Genomic DNA, 21,714 nt, shown 5'->3' with positions numbered 1-21,714 from the left:
TCTACTTCTGGGACTCTGAGTGGACATGTGTTGGACCCTTTAATATTATCTCACAGGTTCCTGAGGCTCCAATTATTATTTTATTTAGTGTTTCTGTTTTTAAGATATGACAATTTCTTTTGGTTGGTCTTCAAAATCTCTAACTCTATCCTTATTATCGCTGTTTTGTTATTTAGCCCACTGACCAAATAATTTTCTTTCAGATATTGTCATTTTTTTCAATTGTGAAATTACCAATTCTTTTTCATAGCTTTTGCTTATCTGGTAAGAGCTTTATTTTTACATTTATTTCAAGTGTGTTTACTTTAGCCTCATGAAGGTTACTTAAGATAGCATCTTTATTGTTCTGGAAAATTCCAGTGTCAGGCTCATCTTGTGGTTGGCATGTATAGATTCTTTTTTTCTTTTTTCTTTTCTTTTTTTTCTTTGCAAATCCATCATCTTTGTGCATCAAATTACTTTTGTTCTGTATCCTGGACATTTTGAACATTTATTTTGTATAGACTTTGGATCTTATTATATTCCTCTGGAAAATGTTAAATTTTTTAGCAGGCTATCAACCTGGTTAGGCTTAGTCTGTTTGCCTCAGTTCAGTTTTCAAGTCTTTGCTATGCTGCTTTGGGTCTTTTCCTTGCATGTGACACTTGTGTTAGCCAGAGACTTACGCAATTGTTTAAATCTTAGTTGTGCTGCTTTGAGTTCATCTCGCTCATGCACAGCTAAAGGAGGGGTGAGCCCACAACTTTTGTGGGGTCTTAGCTTCTCAGTCCACTGGCCTTTGGACAGCTCTGAGATGGAGACTTCATCCTCTGGGCAAAGTCCAAGAACAGACGGAAAAATAAAAAGGGAAACTTTATCTCCTTGGGTCACCTCTCCAGATATGATAGCCTTCTACATTCTGCCTGCTTTTGTTTGCTTTTCAGAGTCTTCAGGTTCTTGCTTTTTGTGTGCCGTCCAGAGGTTTTCATCGTGATCAGTGCAAGAGATAGCTGGTAGAATGCTTACCCCACCAGAGTGGAGCTCGAACTCTCCAAAGCTGTAAACTCTCACAGATACAATTTGCCTCTCCTCCCCGGCGTGCCTTAATCAGCCTCCTCAGAATTGAGTGATATTACCCTAACTTTCATGTCTCCTCCTCAAAGTTTTAAATGGTAAGCGGTTATCAGGACAGAATACCACAGCACCATCTGGACTACCTTTTGCTAAAATTATTCTCCCGGAAATATGTTATCACAACATTCCACTGTCTGTTCCAAGTCACAGAATGATCTAAGGTATTTTGGCTGCTGCTTTACATAAATGCTAGGTCCACAGTCATTGAACTAAAATTCATCTGGTTGAAATCTTCAGTGGAGAGGTTAGTTTAATTGTATGCAGTTAAGTTGCCCTAAATCCCTTTTGCCCGTTGATCTTTGGGTTCCTGGCACCTGATTCTGGATTCAGTATGGACTCTGTCCTATGGGTCTCATGCCTTACTTCCTGACAGACTGCTTGCTCTCCTCACTATATTTTTACATTCCCAGCAGGATCCTATAGCCTTTTTTATTTTTTTATTTTTTGTTTTGAGGCCCTGTGATATCACTCATGCTGCAGTGACTGTTCTTTCTCTGTCTCTTGCTTACAATTCCTTAAGTTTCTGAGGCTTGGTTCTCAGAGGAAATGTCCCATTTATCTCCCAACAGGAGGACTGCCCTCAAGACAGTCCTAAACTGGAGATGCTCAATATTGACACTTCCAAGTGGTAGAGCCAGTGAAGATTCACAGTTCCTTTGCTGTGTGCTTTTCCCTTGCTCATATTTCCTCACTCTTTGGAGTTTTCCTGCCTTGAGTAAATAATTAATTGCATTACTTCAATGATACCCCAATATCCATTTTTACTACTTAGATTTTTCTACTACTAAATTATTTTCTGCTGTTCCTAACTACTTTCAAACAGTCCCAACTGAGGTTTTCAATTTTGTCCTTTCTCAAGTGGGTCTTATCTTGTATAATAACAGTAACCACTTATGTATTGAGTATCTGGCATTGAGCTACTAAGGGCTATGCATGTATTATGTCATCCAGTTTTCACCATGACTATGAGGTAAATACTTGTAGGGTCCGCACAGAAGAAAAAGCTGAAGCACAAAGAGGAGAAGTAAGTTACTTTGCCCAAGATCACACAGCTACTAAGTTGTAGAGCTGATTCCTACCTAAATAATTCAAGACCAGAGCCTTCTGTAATGGCAGCCCAAGGGCGCAAGAGCACCCAGCTCCGGGCATCCCAAACAGACCAGATTCAGCCACTCAGCAATGATGAAATCCAGAGGCAGAGAGACAAGTGGAGGTGAACCAAGAAAGGAATTTATTTCAGGGAGGCCAGTACTGGGAAGACCGTGAACTAACATCTCAAAGACTATCTCAAAGTGCTGAAAATACTTCCAAGTTTATGTAAGAGGAGTATGGGACACAGGTTGGTGGGCACATGCAGGTTGGCAGTAAAGATCAGGTTGATCATTATCTTGTTTAAAAGATAGGTCAAAATGGAGGTAAAATCCTCTTTCAGGTCCCCACTGTCAAAGCACCATTCCATTTCTATGGAGGGAAAAGAGACAGTGGTCATTTCTTCTGTAGCTACTTCCTGCTGACCAGGGAAGACCTAGGGATTTTGGAATGGAAGGCTTTGACAGGGTAGGAGAATTTTGTTTCTTTTTTTTTTTTTTTTTTTTTAATTTTTTTTTTTTTTAATGTTTTATTTATTTCTAGGAGAGAGAGAGAGAGAGACAGCGTGAGCAGGGGAGGTTCAGAGAGAGAGGGAGTCACAGATTGAAACAGACTCCAGGCTCTGAGCTGGCAGTCAGCACAGAGCCCGACGCGGGGCTCGAACCCACAAACCGCGAGATCATGACCTGAGCGAAAGTCGGACGCTTAACCGACTAAGCCACCCAGGCGCCCCAGGAGAATTTTGTTTCTTGAGTCTCTCCTGAAATACACAATAAGGTGTCTCCATGCTGGTGTGGCTAGCCCGGGCTCCTGCTTGCCAAATACAAAAAATCAAACAACAACCAAAAAGAAAAAGCACAAGAAGTCTAGCAGGGCTTATAGCAGGGTATATTTCCGTTTGGAAAGAATTAAATTTAGTCGACTGCCAAAAGGATCTAGAGCCAGGGCATCTATAGCAATGATGTGTTTATTTAAATCTTTCATGGCTTCAGACACATTCTTTGAGTAATTTGGAATATATATACAACATTCTGTTTTAACGAGAGCACAGGTTCCTCCTTGGGCTGGAGTCAGAATATCAAGGGCCATCTGGTTTTGATGGACTACTTTTTCAATTTGTGGTTTTATCATTTAGGAGGGGGACTACGTGCCGAGTTTGATTAAAGATGGCCACTGTATGCCTGGCTAAACCCGACTTGTAATTCTACATCAACAGAAGTAGCTTCTGTGACACATATATATGGCTAAGGGATAAATTAATCAAGAAGCCTCCTTTGCCCAATGTCTAGCTTGAACAATATCCCAATTATGAGAAATCACTGGTGAGCGGTAGACATTCCAGGAGGTATGGGTGTCTACAAGTGCATTGTCCAATCCCATCATAAGGAAGGGAGTGCCTTATTTCTACAAGTCCCTAACTAACCACAGGAAGTGTAGGGTATGCCCTGGCTTTTGAGGAGCTATTTTGCTGTCTCAGCCATAGAACCTGTCAGGGTGATAGTGGAGTTACACAGTTGTTGGGGAATCCATCTCATTATCCAGCTGTTGAAATAGTCATATACCTACGGGGATCTTTTTATTATCCCCATAAAGTAAAAGCACAAAGATTATCTATACATGAGCAGTTGTGGCACTTCCTTGAGTTGTCTAGCTTAGGCAAACAACAAACATTCAAAGACAAGCAGAACTAGAATCTAACATCTACAAAGGCATGTTATTGAAACACAGTATTTCTAAAATCACCTCATCTACATCAAAGATAACCAAATGAAGACTAATTTGTGTAAAACAAATATGTGTAATTTGTAAAACAAATCCAGTTTTTAAAAAAATTTTTAAAAATGTTTATTCATTGTTGAGAGACAGAGACAGATTGTGAGCGGGGAAGAGACAGATCATGAGAGGGAGAAACAGAATCTGAAGCAGGCTCCAGGCTCTGAGTTGTCAGCACAGAGCCCAACACAGCGCTCGAACTCATGGACAGCGAGACCATGACCTGAGATGAAGTTGAACACTTAACTGACTGAGCCATCCAGGTGCCCCCAAAAGTCCAGTTTTAATAAAGTTGACCTAAGTATTTATTTAAGTACAGCAAGAATAGTGACTGACCATAAGTTCTTATAAATCTGCTTTGCTGGAACTTTTGTAAGGAATTTCAGACTGAACTTTTAGTAGCCTCTCAAGACCAGAAGCCGAGCCAAATACTTGTCACCAGATTTGCCTGCAGTACCTGTAGATTTGGGTGAATTCTTTTTGAGTTCCCCCAAATATCCTGAGGTTTCTGCACCTGCCAGGAAGTGACATTTTTTACTCACCTGGTAAGGCAGCTGGGAACTCTCTGAGCAAGGAATCATGCCAACATTCCCAAGGGGCTCTGTTGGCTCCATAAAGCCCACCTTAGTTCCTTAAAGCTGTCTGGTCATATCTGAGTCTATGCATGTCTCTGTCAAATATGACATTCCAGTCAAAGACTTGGTGTAATGTAATCAATGTTTCCAGTGGTGTCTTATTATAACAAGAACAGATTCTTCTTGAACTTATGCAAATAATTAGAACTGCCATGAAAGAAAGAACACTTACCTAGAGGTTTTGAATTCTGGAGGGATCAAGTAGGGACAAAAGATGAATGTTCTAGTTTGTTCACAAGGAATATTTTATATTTCTGTAAGTTATAGATATCTTAAGAGAAAAAGTTTCCTTAAATCTGGAAGAGCAAACATTAGAGAACTAGCAGTGTTTCAGATAAGAATCATAAAAGTATAATCATCTTCCTCAATTCCTTCAGTCCCATGTTACTAATTCTTACTCTGTTTGAATGCAGTTTTTCTGTCAGTTCCAGAAATTCTTACCCAGTGTAGATTTAGGATGTTAAAGATACCAGAAACCTGTTTAGGTTAGAAGACAAAAGTCTTCTCCATGAATCTCCTGGAAGGTGAAATGTGTGTTGCAAGGGTTTCAGACAATAAATGCCAAGAGACTCAAAAATGGACATGGTTAAAGATCTGATCAGAGTTCACTATAATGCAATTGGCAAGGAAATCCAGTTATTTCTGTGACAACATTTCAGTAATTAGAAATGTCAAATAATGATCTTATACTGGGACATAACTGAAAGTTAGGGATTTCGTATAACTTCTAGAACATACGATATAACCTAAGAAAGTTTATCTTCGTTTGTTTGACGGTGCTTCCCATCTAACTTAACGTATGTGTAACTTAACAAATAAGCCTAATTAGTCATAAAGACTTTGGTTAGAATTTGAATCTTGGGAGGTTTCTTAAAAACCTCAGAGTTTTAAAGCATATTCCAAGATAGGATTACAGATCATTGTAAGACAATATTGAGGGGGCACCTGGGTGGCTCAGTCCGTTAAGCTTCCAACTTCGGCTCAGGTCATGATCTCACAGTTCCTGGGTTTGAGCCCCGCATCAGGCTGTGTGCTGACAGCTCAGAGCCTGGAACCTGCTTCAGATTCTGTCTCCCTCTCTCTCTCTGCCCCTCCCTTGCTCATGCTCGCTCGCTCGCACACTCTCTCTCTCTCTCTCTCAAAAATAAACATTAAAAAAGATGAAAAAAAAGACAATATAACATTGTCTGCTTAACCAAGGTGGCAACAGAAAGGTTATAGAGTTGTTGGGGCGCCTGAGTGGCTTAGTCGGTTGAGCGTCCGACTTTCGCTTAGGTCATGATCTCGCGGTTCGGGGGTTCGAGCCCCGCATCGGGCTCTGTGCTGACTGCCAGCTCAGAGCCTGGAGCCTGTTTCAGTCTGTGACTCCCTCTCTCTTTGACCCTCCCCTGGTCACGCTGTCTCTCTCTCTCTCCTAGAAATAAACATTAAAAAAAAAAAAAAAAACTTCAAAAAATTTTTTAAAAAAAAGAAAGGTTATATAGTTGTTAGCAAAACTTAGCTCCTTTAATATTGAGGAGTTTTAACTTTCTTAAGTATTCAAAGACCTAAAAAGACAAAATAGAGAAACTTTGGTTTTCTGAACAGATAAAGAAAAAACGGGAGTGCCTGAGTGCCTCAATCAGTTAAGCATCTGACTCTTGGTTTTTGGCTCAGATCATGATCTCATGGTTCATGAGTTTGAGCCCTATGTCTGGCTGACAGTTTGGGCCTGCTTCAGATTCTCTCTCCTCCTCTCTCTGCCCCTCCCTGACTTGTGTTTTCTCTCTCTCTCTCTCTCTCTCTCTCTCTCTCTCCCTCCCTCCCTCCCTCTCAGAATAAATAAATAAACTTAAAGGAAAAAAACAACAACTTTGTTTGCAATTTCTTATAAGAACCGACTTACAAATGCAAGAAAACTTTATCTTTTTAACCGACAGAAAAGCTAAATCTCACTCTTATACAAGTGTATTTTTAAAACTCATTCCAGTCTTAGTCCTGACCATGCATAAAATTCTTTTCCAAAGATTCCCCTTGACAAACTTTCTACAGCTTTCTTTTTCATTCAGATTTTGTCCTAAGCCTTCTCTCTCTAAGTAACCACTTCCATTGTAGGACAAAATTACTTTCTTTTTCCTCAACAAAGATGTAGTTCTCATTCCTCATACCTTCCTTATCAAAAATACATCATATTTTCCTGGCATACAGAGTTGCTGCCCTTATTTCTAACAGTCTCAATTATCAGAATTCTTAATACTTGGAAACCTTAATTTCTAGTAACAGCTAGGTAGTAGCAATTGTGAACTGTTACATCAGAATTCTTTAGATTGGAAATTTATGAATATATTTCATAATATCTAGAAACATGTTTTTCCATAATACAATATTTTGGCTAAGCATAATATTCTTTACTAGCAGACCCAAATTCATCATCAGTTTCTCTGCAATAAGAACCCAAAAGCAGATAAATGTATGTTTAGTAACTAATGTTTCAGTGTTTTATCTTATTTGGAAAAGACATCCAATGAATTCAAACCAGTATATCATTTAGCCTAGCAAAATTTCAAAGGTTTTAGGTTACCAAAGATTCTGAAAGCTATATACCTTTTTTTAATTTCACCTACTTGCTCTTAACAATTACCCATGAAAACTTCATGAGACATATCAAATTAACCATCATTTTAAGTCCTTTTTGCTGACAAAGTGCAACAGAGATAACATGAGCTTATTTGACCTTTAGTAAACCTTGATAGAATAAAAGGTTTGTATTTAATGCTGATAATGCTAAAGACATGTCTGTTTTAATTTAACCGACAACCTTGAATTAGCTTTCATACCAAGTATGTTGTACCTCTGTCCCCTAAAAGGCGAATCCATTTGTTCCCCACTGTCAATTTTACCTGGGGCTCCTGTGGGGAAATCTGAAGTGGGCAGTTTAAGTCCAAGTGAGTCCCTGGACTCCCTTCATGTTGATTCGGGAAGTGCTTCTATTTGAACCTCATAAGGAGGTAGCTCAACAACCTGAGGTGCTTTCTGCTCCTCGATAGTGCGGGTCGGAGGAGCAGGAGCCAGGGGCGCCAGAGGCACCAAGTAGGGTGTAAGAGCTGCTGTATGAGCCAAAACAGGAGGGGACGTAGAGGCAGACGTGTAAAGGTGCAACCAGCAAGGCTGGAGGTGAATTTCAGGTTCTGACTGACTCACATTCCTTTGCTTCCATGTCCGATCCCTCCATCATGATTTTTAGGTTGCTTTTCGGCCGTCCATACCATTTATTCATGGTATGTCCCCATGGACTTCCTTTGGGAACAGAAGGAAGATTCTCCGTCTTCCAAGACACATGTTCAGAAGGAACACAGAAGAAACAAAACCATGACTATATGAAGCCCAGAGTACCTCTGTTAGCAATCGTTCTTACCCCAAAGTGGGGGTGGGGGGGCAATTCAGTGACTGAATCAGATGGCTTCCTAGACAAGCTAAGAGAGCCAAACCAAGACCTCCTTGGAGGCAACTGAATGTGAGGAAGGAATCCAAGAGCCATTCAGTGGCCATCTTTCCTCTGAGCTTAACATCTACACATGCTAGGCAGTGTTATGATGACCATTCATTTTCTTCTTCGTCATAGGTTTATAACTAAAAGGAGACCAGGCAGCTTGTATTCTCCCTAGGGAGCTTCGGGAGGGGGTAGAATTAGCATTCTCTGTCTTGTACGCATACATACACACAAACTCCAACAGAGATCACCCCCAAATGCGTACCCTCGCTTCCTATTTACCTCTTATCCATTCCTTTTCCCAGTGGTACCTTCACAGATTACAGTAACCCCTGCCACAACCTGAGCTAATGGGTTATGAAAACCCAAAACAAATGGTTCAGAAGAACCCAACAGTACAGGAGGGTAGACTTACAAGGAGTCAAAACTTGGGGCCCCTCTACTCCCTGTTTCTTTCTCTGTTTCACCAAATGTGGTTAAAACAACTGATGCCAGTTCAGAGAAAGCAAGGAAGTCCTCAAAATGAAACCAGTTTTGGCAGCTGCAGACACTTCCTGTCATCCCTGCCTGGGACATCTGTCACATCCACTAGCTCAGGAAAGGGACCAGTGAGCCCTGGTGTACTGCTGTGGCCAACTTCTCTGCCCCTGGGAGTCCCGACGGGGCTGGACAAATTAGAAGTACAGCTCCTGGCTGCCCCACCAGAATTATAGCCCTGGGGTATGAGGGTACATGAGCACCTGGCTCCAGGGGTCTCGAACAGACCAGGTTCAGCTACTCACTGTTGACAAAATCCATAGGCAGAGAGACCAGTGGTGGTGAAACCAGAAAGAAATTTATTTCAGTGAGGCCAGCAAAAGGAAGACAGTGGACTTGTGTCTCAAAGACCATCTCCAAGGTGCTGAAGACACTCGTAGGTTTATATAAGGAAGATGTGGGACACAGGTCAGTGGGTCCATGCAGGTGGGCAGTGAAGGTCAGGTCGTCATTGTCATGGGGCCAGTTGTGCCGGGTCTTGCTGGCTGGGGGCGGTCCTTGTTGCCTGAGGGGGGCGTTTGGGTTCCTATCACAGGATGCTGTGCCCTTGAGGCCCTTTGACTGAGTTAAGAGAGAATCTGGAAAGAACTTAGTTAGAAAGTACAGACTTCACGTCAGGGTGGACATAGTTAAAATCCTCTTACTTCTTAACTCACTGTGGAATATCGTTTCCAATCTGTAACCTCAGAGCTGTGCACTAGTACAGCATTAGCTGGATCTAAATATCTGACTCTTCGCTTTTCCTCTTTGATTTAGGGCCCCATCCATTCCTTTTCCTAGCAAATACCTCCATATTTTGTGAAAGTTTAGACCTAAATCTACCAAAAGAGCGAATGTTTGCATAAATCCTGCTCACCTTCAGGGCCTCAAGCTTGAGGTTTCCTCCTCGGGCCTGCCTGGGTCAGGGCAGCTGGCCGTGCATAGCCCTCACGGTACGTGGCATGACTTCTCACCTCCCCCTCTTAACATTTGTCAACTACTCCCAAAGTAGCCTGGGCTGATTTCCCTGGCCTTTTCTCCTCAGATCCGTTCATGTGCTCAGTAACTCTCTCAGCCACCAGGGAGAGGTTTGGGGCTGATCTTCGTGGCTGCTTGGGCTTCACATTTCAGAGACTGCCTCTCAGGAGTCTTGTGATGGTATAGACAGAAGCAGTCTCAGAAAATTCAGAGGGAGGAACCCTTCTCTTCCCTTGGCCTTCAGCCCCTCCTCCAAGGCCTCTCGAACCTTAACACCATTCCATTCATCTGGGAATTTTGTTAAGATGTAGTGTCTGATTGGTAGCCTGAGAGGCAAGGCCAGACATTCTGTATTTCTAGCAAGTTCCCAGATGCTTTGCTGTTGCCGCTGGCCCAGCTTGAGTAGGGAGTGCATTTTGCTTTTTACCTGTTGCCACTGGTTATAATGCAGATATCTATCTATAACTATCTATAGATCTAACTAGATAGATAGACCTAGATCTATCTGTCATGCCACTGTTATAATGCACTGTACACTGGGGGAAAGCCTTGTTGCTGTGTTTAATGAGTTGAGTTACCATCACCCGATTTTGTTAGCCATTGTGAACTGGTTGCAGTTTATTTTGATTTTCTACTTATCATATCTGTTTTGCGTTTTGTCATCCATGTATTGTAATGATGGTTTTAGTATTTTTTTTTAAGTTTATTTATTTTGAGAGAGGGAGAGATCACAGGTGGGGCAGGAGAGAGGGAGAGAAAGATTCCAAAGCAGGCTCCACGCTGCCAGCATAGAGCTTGATATGGGGCTCAAACCCATGAACCATAAGATCGTGACCTGAGCTGAAACCAAGAATCAGACGCTTAACCAACTGAGCTGCCCAGCAGCCCCCGTAAGGCTGGTTTTAAACCTTTTGGGTTTTGTCTTAATCTGCTGTTCAGGATTTGCACAGTGATATTTTAGGGTTGGTTTGTCTGTTCTGATCACCTGATTCAGTATTATTTTGACACTTTATTCTGAAATTCCTATAGGAAAAAATAATTCTCTTGGAAACTCTTTAGCTCCAAACACTTTATTTCCCTGTTTGGGAGCAATTGCTGATATACTGTAATTTAAATTATTTACTCTGACCCCTCCCCTTGCTATGGCCTTCTGTAGAGCATGACATTCCATAGTGGGATCCAGTGACAGCCAGGGCCATTGCATGTAACTATTCTTTAAAAGTGTTGTTTCCTTTTACTTCCCTTTTTCTGTGTGGCCATTGCTCAGAAAATGTTCCTGCTTGTATATATGGCACATAGGAAGTATTGGAAGCTTAGTGTTTATTGTCTGGAAAGATCTCCATCTGTTATATCCTGTGAAGTGGGATGGCATAAATGGTAATAAATGGACCTCTGAGGAAAGGGAGGCTACATTCTAATCCTGTTTTTCTCTTTGGTAACCATGGGACATGTGCACCTTTCAGATTTTCTCTAGACTTCAGTTTCTATATCTGAGAAAAGAGGATAATTGGAGTACCTACTTTCTAGGTTTGTTTGAGGGTTAAATGAAATGATATTTGCAAATACTTAGACCAATTCCTGGCACCTAGGAAGGTTTTAATCAAAAGTCACTCTTCCATCTTGTCTAAAATTGAACTCAAAGATGTTATTGGCTTTTTTCAGTGATTCATGAATTGTGCAGCATCTCATCTAGCAGATGGAAAGGATCTCCAAAGAGCTGTACAAAATGAAAGCATTTTATAGGCAGCATGGGGTGGGAAAAGGAAGTTATTGGTACAGAGTGAATTGTCTGAGGCAAGGTCACCTTATTTTAGGGGACCTCAGGGATCTATTAGGCAGGTAGTGCTGACCAGGTTAATTCCAGATCAACTGGGTTAAGAATCCACTCCTAGAAAAGGTCAAAACTAATTAAGTTAGGTATTATGTCTTGGTTTGGTGATATGGGCTTAGCACAAGTGACTCCATTTAGGGCCTGTTTGTTTTATTTTTTAACATTTACCCCCTTTACATCAGCCTCTCAGCTTGACTACAAGGTATGATCAAAATTTAATCATAAATTAAACTAGTGGCACTAGCCCCACTGCCAGCTGACACTCTCAAGTCCTCAGTTTTTGTTCCATCCTCTGTGCAGCAATCACAGGTCGTGATGCTTTTGCTAAATCTCTGGAGTGTTGATAGATCACAACTTCAAGTTCACCTTTCTTTTTAGGTTGATCATTGTCTTTGTTCCTTTTCTGACATTTCAGTCTTAGGGAGATCATTTGCTTGATGGTTAGTGGCTGCAAACGTGCATTTAAAGCCTTTGAGAGAACACAGCGCACCAGGAAGACTATGGTAATTAGTTTAAGCAGGATGACTCCCCATGTCTGGAGTGTATTTTGGAGCCATGCTCCCTAAGACCCAATCAGTCAAAATCAAATAAACCCCAAAAAGATCCTGTTGAAGGGGTCACTGCCTTAAGCCAAGTGGCTCATTTACTAACCTTGTGTAGCTGAGTTTCAGCTTCCCCAGAAGTGTCATCCACATGTAGCAGGTGGTATTGGCCACAACACACACACCTCCTCGTTCAGCTAGAAGGTTTTCAAGTGCTACCCTATTATCAAGAGCAACCTTGGCCACAGAGCCTGAGGATTTTTGTTGGGGACCTGTCACTTTTACAGCAGATTCTGCAATACTTTTAGGAGTTAAGGAGAGATTCCTCATCATGGCCTCACTTGTACACGTTCCTGACCAGGAGAGTAGAGACTTGCCAAAGGAAGTGAATCCTAAAACATGATGGACGGTCTCCTGCTAGTTCCTTTCTAACTTGACAGTGTACATTCGGGGGACTTGACCCCATGAGGTGTCTCAGTTTGTTTGTGAACAGTGAGGGGCACAGTTAGATAATCTGAGAGGCATTGCTCAGTTCTGCACCAATTGTCTTAGGCATTCATAGGCTTAAGGAGAGTGATAACCACAGATAAAGATAAATCCTTCTGGGGCACAGGCCACTTCTGCTAAGGGGGCACTGTAAATGGATTCACTGGCAGGGACTGTCACAGTTCCACTCAAGCCAGGGGTCAGTTAGGTTTTCAGGGCATGTGGGAAGTAAATCTCCTGGCCTGAAATAAAGGTGTTTCAAATTCCTTGCAAAGATGGATAGTGCTGTTGGGGTCTTTTCATGATTGGGGCCAGATCTGATTGAGATAATCATAAGAATGTGGAAATGAAAATTTGTTATGATTTGCGTAGGTATTTGTATCTAATTGGAAACCCTAGTTATTACTGTAGAAAGGTAAAAACAAGGCACTGGATATTCTAGCTGTAAAAGTCAGACTCTGACTTCTAAGGGAGGTCGATTATAGTTCATGGTAATACGGGGGACAGAAGAAAAATCAGTCACGGAGAGGACCAGGGCATCTGTAGCATCATGGACAGGTCACAGTAAATCCATCAGTCTAAAAGGTTGCCCATCCCTTAGCAATGGCCAGGGACATATGGATAATGGTGCTAGTTTTCTGTTCAATGCCAAAGTAAAGGAAAGAGGAAGGGAGGGAGGGAGGGAGGGAGGGGAGGTTCATGTTTAGTTGAAGTATGAAGTCTTGACCTGGCATCTTGGGTGGAAGCAGTCTACAGTGATGTCAGCTCCTTTTCTTTGTTGGTTTGACTCAGAAGTCTCCAGGATCTCTACAGGATCAGATATTGTATGGAGTCTTCTCTAGCTGTGAGATGTGTCCCCCAGGATTCAGTGCTTTCTGTTTTCACAGCAATGTCAATAGTCAGGAGCCCTTGGTAAGGTCCCTTCCAACAGGGTTGGAGACTTGTCTTCCTCCAATGACATTTCCAGAACACTCAGTCACCACACTCCAGACTGTGACCAATAAGACTCTTTGAATTGGGATCCAGGAAAGCTTTTTTAACCTATTGGTGATAGGCTTTAGCGTAAGACATTAAAGACTTAGAGTAGCTGGTTATATTAGCATGAGTTAACAAGGGATCAGCAGTAAATTGTATACCAGTATACACTGGTCTCCTGGTGACTGTCTCATAGGAGTTTATGTGTCCCAAAGCTGGTACCGTGAAGAGTCAGCAGGACCAAAGGCAGTACCTTAAGCCAAGGGAGTCCAGCAGTTTCAGCAAGTTTAGAAATTTTAAGTTTGAGGATCCCATTAGTTTTCTAAATCCTGCTTGATTGATGATGGTGATATGGACAGTGACAAAACTCAAAGAAGTTTGCAAAGTTTCTGCTAAGGTTTGTATGATCTGCCCAGTGAAGTGGGTGCCTGGATCACTGGAGACCGTGGAATGTGTACCCCAAGTGGGGAACACGTTTTCTAACAATTTCTTTGCCACTACGAGGGCATCACCTTACAGTAAGGGAATGGCTCCATTTAGGAAACTTAGAACATATTTATGAAAACAAGAACATATTGGTAACCCCTACTAAGGGGTAGTTAGATGAAATCCAGCTGCAGGGGCTCAAAGGGTCCAGAGGGTGGAGGTTTGAGGCCTCTGGGAATAAAAATAGTTTTTCCAGGATTTTGGATCTGACAGGTCAGACATTGGTGGTAAACTGTTTTCCCAACTTTATAGAAGTCTCCCTACCAATTTCAATTCATAATTTGAGTCATCTTAGTTGACCAGGGTGGGGGAAGGAATGCAAAACCTAAAAAATGGGTTATGCCAGGGAGCAAGGAAGACCAAGTAGCCATTTTGGTTTTCCCACCACCCCAACCATTCCTTGAATTTATAACCATTGTTTGCTCATCTTAATTTCTCTGATTCAGAAGCAGACTGTTGCCATGTTATAGGACACGAGGATGGCAAAAGTCTGGCAATAAGGGGTCATTTTTTGCAGAAGCAAAACGGACCTCAGCCATATGTGCCTTTGTATTGCCTTTCCATGAAAGTCAGCTAGGGCATTTCTTTGATACTGGGTTCAGTTTTTTAGCATGGGCCTCAATTTTGATGACTGAAATTTGAGAAGGTAAGAGAGTAGCAGTAAGAAGGATTTTTACTTGTCCATTTTTGATTAGGGTCCCAGTGGACATAAGATAACCACTTTGTTTCCCTAACATCCCAAATGATGGACAACCCCAAAGGCATAGCGGCTGTCAGTATGCATGTTAATAGTTTGTCCTTTTGATAAGTGGTGTGCTCTGGTGAGGTCATGAAGCTCTGTTTGTTGGGCCAATTTAGCTTGTGGGAAGTTTCCCCTCTCATGTAGTTCGTATTGGGTAGTAATGACATAGCGAGCCTGGAAATTCCCTTTTTCATTTTTTACAGAATGACCCATCAACAAACAAATTAAATCAGGATTGGTCAAAGGGGTAGCTCATAAATCAGGACGTGTCACAAAATGGAGTGTTACTGCCTCACGGTCATCGGGCTCACCCTCGTCACATAGGGGTAATAACATGGCAGGATTAAGAACAATGCAACATTTAAGATGCAGGTTGGGTAGCGAAAGCAGAAGGATCTCATAGGAAGTTAATCTGCTTGAGGGGAAATATCAAGTCAATTCAGAATTAAGACTTTAGGGGCTTCTTACAAGCTTTTGGGGCTTCTTAAAAGACTTTGGGGCTATTTACGAACTCCATAGCTTGTGGAGTTTGTAAATAAATGTCATTACCTAGGGTTAAATCTGTGGAGGCTTCCATTAATTTTGCAACTGTAGCTTTTTTTTTTTTTAAGTTTATTTCTTTATTTCAAGAGAGACAGAGACAGCACAAGTGGGGGAGGGGCAGAGAAGAGGGAGAGAAAGAGAATCCGAAGCGGGCTCCATGCTACCAGCACAGAGCCTGATGTAGGGCTCCATCTCACGAAACACAAAATCATGACCTGAGCTGATGACCAGGAGTCGGACGCTCAGCTGACTGAGCCACCCAGACACCCTGTAGCTGTAGCTTTAAGACAGTTGCCATGAGCACAGGTAACTGGACTAGGCTGGATGCTCTGAGAGGCATTAGGTCTGGGCTCATTGCCATGTTTTTGAGTGATTATTCCCAGGGCTTGGTTATCTCTTTCAAGCACAAATAAGGTGAAAGGTTTTGAACAGTTAAGTAGCCCTGGGGCAGGCAGCTCTTGCCCAGCTTTTTTTAGCCATATTAAAGCCTACTTGTGTTTATTTGCCCAAGGAAGGGTTGGAGGACGGAGATTTCAGTAAGTTCGTAGATTGAGGAAGCCAATCAGGAGCCCAGAATCTGCAGTAGCCGGCTAGGCCTAGGAATCCATGCAAGTGGTGCTTAGCTGTGGGCCTAGGACATTGTTGGATTAGCTTAGTTCTGTTTTGGAGATAGCTGGATTCCGTTAGCACCTAGATTATGGCCTAGGTAATGAGCAGTATCTAGAGATAATTGTAATTTTTCCTTAGAGATTTTATGTTCTTTTTCGGTTGTTGCAGCAAATAAATGGAATCCTTGATGGACACCTGTTTGGTAACTGAGCATAGCAAGAGATCATCTACATACTGTAGAAGGCTCAGTTTCCCAGGGGACTATCGGGGACTTAAACCTTGGTGGAGCACTTGGGAGAAATAAGAAGGGGCCTCAGTGAACCAGTGAGACGTGAGTGTCCAGGTACACTGTTGATGGTTCCAAATCAAGGCAAACAGAGGTCGGCTGTTGGTATCGCCAGCAGTGCTGAAGAAGGCTTGAACACAGGTCCATTGCAGTAAACCATCTGGAGTCTGGTAGAACTTGTGACAAAAGGTTGTTCAGGTTCAGAGCAACTGGGAAATGGGGGATAACTATCTTATTAATAGCTTTCAAGTCCTAGACAATTTGCCATCCCCGCCCATCAGGTTTCCAGTCTGGTAGTTACAGGGGCTGGTCCAGGGAATGATTGATTAGCCCGAGTGATTAGGTCTATTGCTAGAAGGTCTTGTATGGCCTCAGGCTTTTGTGGAAATTGAGGCAATTTAGGAAGAGGTTTAGTTGTGTCTATCTGAATTTTTACCAGCTCTGCACTCTGTTCTCCCAATGTCAGTATTAGAGGTAGCCCACAGATTTTCAGGCACCTCAGATAAATCAGGGATCTTTTACTGGAGTTGTTTCTCTTGTACATGAAGGACGAATTGTAAGGGACCTAAACGATCAGTTCAGGCTGGTCAGGAAATTCTAAGGTGAGGTCTCCATTGGAGGCAAAAAGTATTAGCCCTTTCAGTTTTGAAAGGAGATCTCTACCTAACAGGTTGAGTGGTGCTGTATCACATAGCCAAAAAAACAAACAACCACAAAAAGCTTTTTCAGTAAAAGGTCCCAGAGTCATCTGTACTGCAGATTGAGATAGAAACTCTCTGAATTTCATTAGATAACCTCACTACAGAAACTTCATTTTTACAGCTTTTTTTTGTTCTATGAGAACAGGGTTTAAAATAGAGAATGTCCCTCCCGTATCTACCAGAATCTGGCAAGATTTTCCATTGATTTCACTTTTAGTTTCCCCTTGGCTGTTTAAGGGGATTCGTGGTAGCAGTTTACCAGAGGATGCCTCAGAGTCCTGTCAACTCTGGGAGAGGCCATTCAGGGGCAGATAGGGAGGCATTTGAGTTGATGATGAAGAATTTGCATACAGCTTCCCCCCAGTGTCTTAATAGATTAAAAATGAGACATTGACCCCTGGTCTGGTGTTTTGAAGATGGACTCCTAAGAAGGTGAAGTGGGAGAGGCAGGCCCAGGTATTATTAGCTTGTAGCTTTTGTAGCTATAAGGCTAGTAACTCCGTGGACTTTTGATTTTGGTCTTGTTTCAAAGTCCTCATGAGTTAGAGACACGAGTTCAGTCCGATCAGTGGCCTCCAATCCTATTTATGTCTTTTTATCAATCCACTAATCACAGAAGATAATCCATTAACAAATATGGCAGCTAGAGCAGGTTGGGTGGCTTCATTTATTGTGTGCAACGCGGAATACCGTAGGAAGAGAGCTTGCAGGTGGGCCTCAGAGTCTGTCAGCTTCATCTTGTGTGCATGTTTGAATTATAGACCAGTCAGTGCAGGCAGCGAAGACTCCAGAAAAAGACTGCTATTTTGCGATTTTTCTTTTTCTGGTCCATAATGGGACAGTGGTGAAGACCTCAGATATCTTCCTTGGGGTGTGCTGTTCTCACGTCTAGTTTTGGGCTTCATCTGGTCCCACCAGAATGTGCACAAGCTGATAAAGATCTGGTGGCCTGGGGTCATAGGCCCTGACCAGGACTCATAATTCTTCAGAAAACCTTTGGGTTTCTGGGGCACCTGGGTGGCTCAGTCGGTTAAGCGTGTGACTTCAGCTCAGGTCATGATCTCGTGGTTGGTGGGTTCGAGCCCCGCATCGGGCTCTGTGCTGACAGACAGCTCAGAGCCTGGAGCCTGTTTCAGATTCTGTATCTCCCTCTCTCTCTAGCCTTCCCCTGCTCACGCTGTCTCTCTCTCTCTCTCTCTCAGCAATAAATTTAAAAAAACATTAAAAATTAAAAAAAAGAAAACCTTTGGGGTTCCTCCTTGAGTTTAGGAAATTCGTAAACTGTAGGCCTTAGTTTGATCTGGTTTTTGACCAAGGCATGAAAGATGCTTCAGGGGAATCTCCTGCAGCTTTGGGTGGTTTTATTTTAAAAGATAATTGTATAATAGTCTTTTCAGGGTAGAAAGGCAGTTCAGATAGAGACAGTAGAACATGAGTCCTGAGGTAAAGGAGGGTTGAGGGGAGCAGGAGGAGTTATGTCAGTCTGTCTTTTGTCGTAGAGACCTCTGTGTCTTTAATTTTTCTGTTTTTTTCATAGCCTTTTGCTATGAATTTTCAGTGAAGCTGTTTTGGCACCTTGAAGCCTTTTGGAAGCTTCTCCACAGCAAAATAGGTATCCCGTTCTGCTTGTTTGATGTGGGAACTTAGCTCCTCAGGCGCACTTCTTAAGTGAACAGCCTTGTCTAAATGGAACTCTCGCCCATAATGGCCATTGCAATTCTAGGTTTTCTTTAGTAACAGTTGCTATTTTTGTAGTTGTCTATCACTTCTGGGACTATAGTTCTTAGACATAAAATAAGCAGGTGTGCTGGGACACAGTACACTCGGCTCTTTGTAATGTAAGAATCTCATTTCTTTATCTAAGCAGTTGGGTCTCCTGGAGCCAAACTAATACCTCAGAGGGATGTGGCACTGGATGGCATGGTGTTTTACAGCGTACCTCACTGTGCAGAAATTTTCCTGAGGTTTACAAGTTGACCTAGTGTCAATCTAACCCCAGTCCATGACCAACCTATCCTAACACAGTAGTCTTAGAGTTAGGTGTTGAGCTCTCTAATAGCTATTAAGTACAGATCCATGTCCACCAAGTCTGAGTTTTTGGCTTTCAAGATTCCCACTGGCAATAGTCTTTCTTTTACCCACACAAAACAAGCCAGACAATCATGTACTCATTAACACACCAGCAGCAGCCAAAGAGTGTGATGGCAGACTGGCAAAAAAAAAAAAAAAAAAGAAGAAGAAGAAGAGACATTAGTTGCACACCACCAGCCATTACCAACATGGAACTATGGACAGAACCTGCAGACTCCAATGGGAGACTGGACTAAATAAGGGCTAGGACTGGGGTTTGGGAGAGAACCATCTGCCAGATCAAGCTAACCTGCTAAGGACTGGATTGGAAAGCCAGTTAGATCAAGAGCTTGATGCAAAGAGAGCAGAACCCAGAAGCAGTGGGAACTTCCCTACGGTCCTCAGAAACAACCAGAAAGAGAACTCGGAGGGTTCACAGATATCACACCCGTGTTTCTCATCGTCCCCAGAGGGGTCAGAAGTTTCCTCCAGATCCTACTACCACCAAATAAAATATGTTAAACTGAATTCAAGGAGTAAAATTTTAAGATCTTACTGGCTTTATTCAGTGATTCATGAATTGGGCAGCATCCCATCTAGCAGATAGAACTCCAAAGAGCTGTACAAAATGAAAGACTTTTATAGCCAGAAGGGGCAAGACAAGGAAGTTACCAGCAAAGTATGGAGATATGGATTGTTTCCAGCCAGATCACCTTTCTTTGGGAGATGGCAGGGATCTTTCAGACAGACTGCCTCACTGGTGCTAAGCAGGTAATTCTAGATTGACTGGTTCAATCCATTGGGAGAGGCTGAAATTAATTAGGTTGCGTTGAAATTAATTAGGTTAGGTATTAAGTCCTGGTTTGTGATATGGGCTTAGCATAAGGGTTCTCCATTTTGGGCCTGTTTGTCTTTTTTTTTTTTTTTTTCTTTACAATATCAATATTAACTGAAAATCCTTACAGGAAAAACATGAAATGTTCAAATATGAGTAGACTTATGTTAATTTTTTAACCGCTATTCAAAATACTTATAAGCTACAGTAGATTACTTGGCAGTGTATCATCTAAAAGAAGTAAGAAAGCAGCGGCTCAAATTGTAGAAATTTTGGATTGTTCGTGAATTAATTGTTAACTTTTCATGATTGTAGAAATCATATGCTAAGGAAGCAGTATGTTGGCTCTCACACCATGTGTTGGAAGACAAAAAGAGTAGAGTGTAAGCAGCATGGCCCTCCTCAAGCCTCATTTGTTTTTCCCCACTGTTTTCAAAGCCATGGGGAATAATGGTATTTGCCTTGAAACTGTTAACGTAAATATTGCTAAAGCGGTCTACAGTATCATTTGCTCTATATTCTTACCATAATAGTGCATGCTTTTTATTCCTGGACTTCATATTCAAGAAATTAAAACAGACCAAGTTGTTAACACAGCAAAACTATGACAATTAAGGACTTTGAGCCTTGCTCCCAAGCATTTAATTTTCTCTTCGTTTTGTAAAGGTACCGTTCCAAAGCCACATTTTAGCCACGAAAATAGCTTAGTGACATTTTCTGATCTCTTCCCTTCTGCATTTAGAAGTATTTCCAAAAAAGTATGTGAAAACCAAATGTCAAGCAGTTAGTACATTTTTCTGCATAAATTTTATCTTCAGTGAGACCTGACTTTTTCAAAAGGAAAGTAATAAAGCCAAATAATGCGTCTGTGTTTGTGGGGGAAGGAGTGGAGCGAAAGCTTTGGTGTTTAAAAAGCTACTAACACACTTCACAGCTTCCATCAATAGAAGAGCAAAATTCATCACGTGGATATTCAGACAATTTGTGACTTGTTCTGTCTGGTTATGAGGCAGAAGAGGAAACTAATAATAAATCTCACTATATATTTCACCTTTCCGGCTTGAGCATTAAGTACTATTCTGCCCTCCTTTGTGCTGAATCTCATATGCTGTCTAAAGACTGCTTTGTAGAGGTGGTTTGAACAAATAGACCTTTATAAGACTGTCATCATTTTTCCATAAAACTGTGGCAGAACAAAAAGTCTCCCGCGTAAAGCAGAGAGAAAAGCTGAATATAAATGTTAATGTGTTTGTTAAAATCCTCATAACTTTTGGCAAACTTTGATTGAAGGCTTGTAGGAATTAGGGTCTGCTCTGGTGGATTTTATATGGACAACTGTAAACCTAAAAGTCATAATTGAATTTATGAGCGTGTGCTGGATTTAAAATCATAATCCTTGCATATAAGAGGTAAATATGATATTTATTAGAATCACAGTTGGCTTTTTTGTGCCATTGGCATATCTGAAATGTTTATACTCTGGCTTAATTTCTGGGCATAAATCACAATTAAGTTCATTCAGCTGATTTTTACCAAGTCCCGACTGCACCAGGCACTGTTCTAAGCTCGTGAGTTAGAAATCACCAGTATTTTCGCCCTCCTGGTGTTTACAGCCTAATGGGAGGATGTAGACCAAAACCACATATTCAATATGAATTAGTAATATAAAGTCAACGGAGCAGTTCTAGAGGGTGATAAATGCTGGGAAGGAAAGTCAACACAGTGCAGATTCAGGGCAATTTGGAGTTTGTGATTATGAATCAGATCGTGGTAGCCTTGTTGGAAATGTCGCGTTTTGGAACAGACTCTGAAGTAAGAAAGCTACCCATGCCCTCTTGTGCTTAGCTAGGGAAGACTCAGGGGTGGGTTTGTTTTGACCTTTCAGTTTTGTTGACTCGTCATACCCCTGAGATAGAGGTGAGATGAGCACTCAGTCAGTCTGTCGAAGTCTGGTATAAATAGCTACTTTGGAAAAAATGATGCTCTTTCAGCAAGCTTCCCACTTTTCCTCCCCTCCCCTTCCCTCCCCTTCCCT

The 21,714-nt window shown here is 41.9% G+C and overlaps 1 protein-coding gene and 1 long non-coding RNA gene across 2 annotated transcripts in view; one reads left to right on the top strand and one right to left on the bottom strand.

The window, feature by feature from the left end:
• The window catches only part of MPP7 (membrane palmitoylated protein 7), a 206,297-nt gene that overhangs the window by 159,710 nt on the left and 24,873 nt on the right, over positions 1-21,714 (top strand). The window lies entirely within an intron of this gene.
• Positions 2,361-21,714, bottom strand: part of LOC120247054 — a 117,410-nt gene continuing 98,056 nt past the window's right edge. The window contains exons 4-5 of the long non-coding RNA XR_005532208.1: positions 7,791-7,914; positions 2,361-2,574 (exon numbers count right to left, since the gene is read on the bottom strand). This is a non-coding gene — a long non-coding RNA (uncharacterized LOC120247054). The remainder of the gene's footprint in view (positions 2,575-7,790; positions 7,915-21,714) is intronic.

This window comes from Hyaena hyaena, unplaced genomic scaffold (genome assembly GCF_003009895.1).
Source record: "Hyaena hyaena isolate Hyena2069 unplaced genomic scaffold, ASM300989v1 scaffold_498, whole genome shotgun sequence".
Classification (NCBI taxonomy): domain Eukaryota; kingdom Metazoa; phylum Chordata; class Mammalia; order Carnivora; family Hyaenidae; genus Hyaena; species Hyaena hyaena.
Note: the sequence above shows the minus strand (reverse complement) of the source record. Positions and strands in the feature narration are given on the sequence as shown.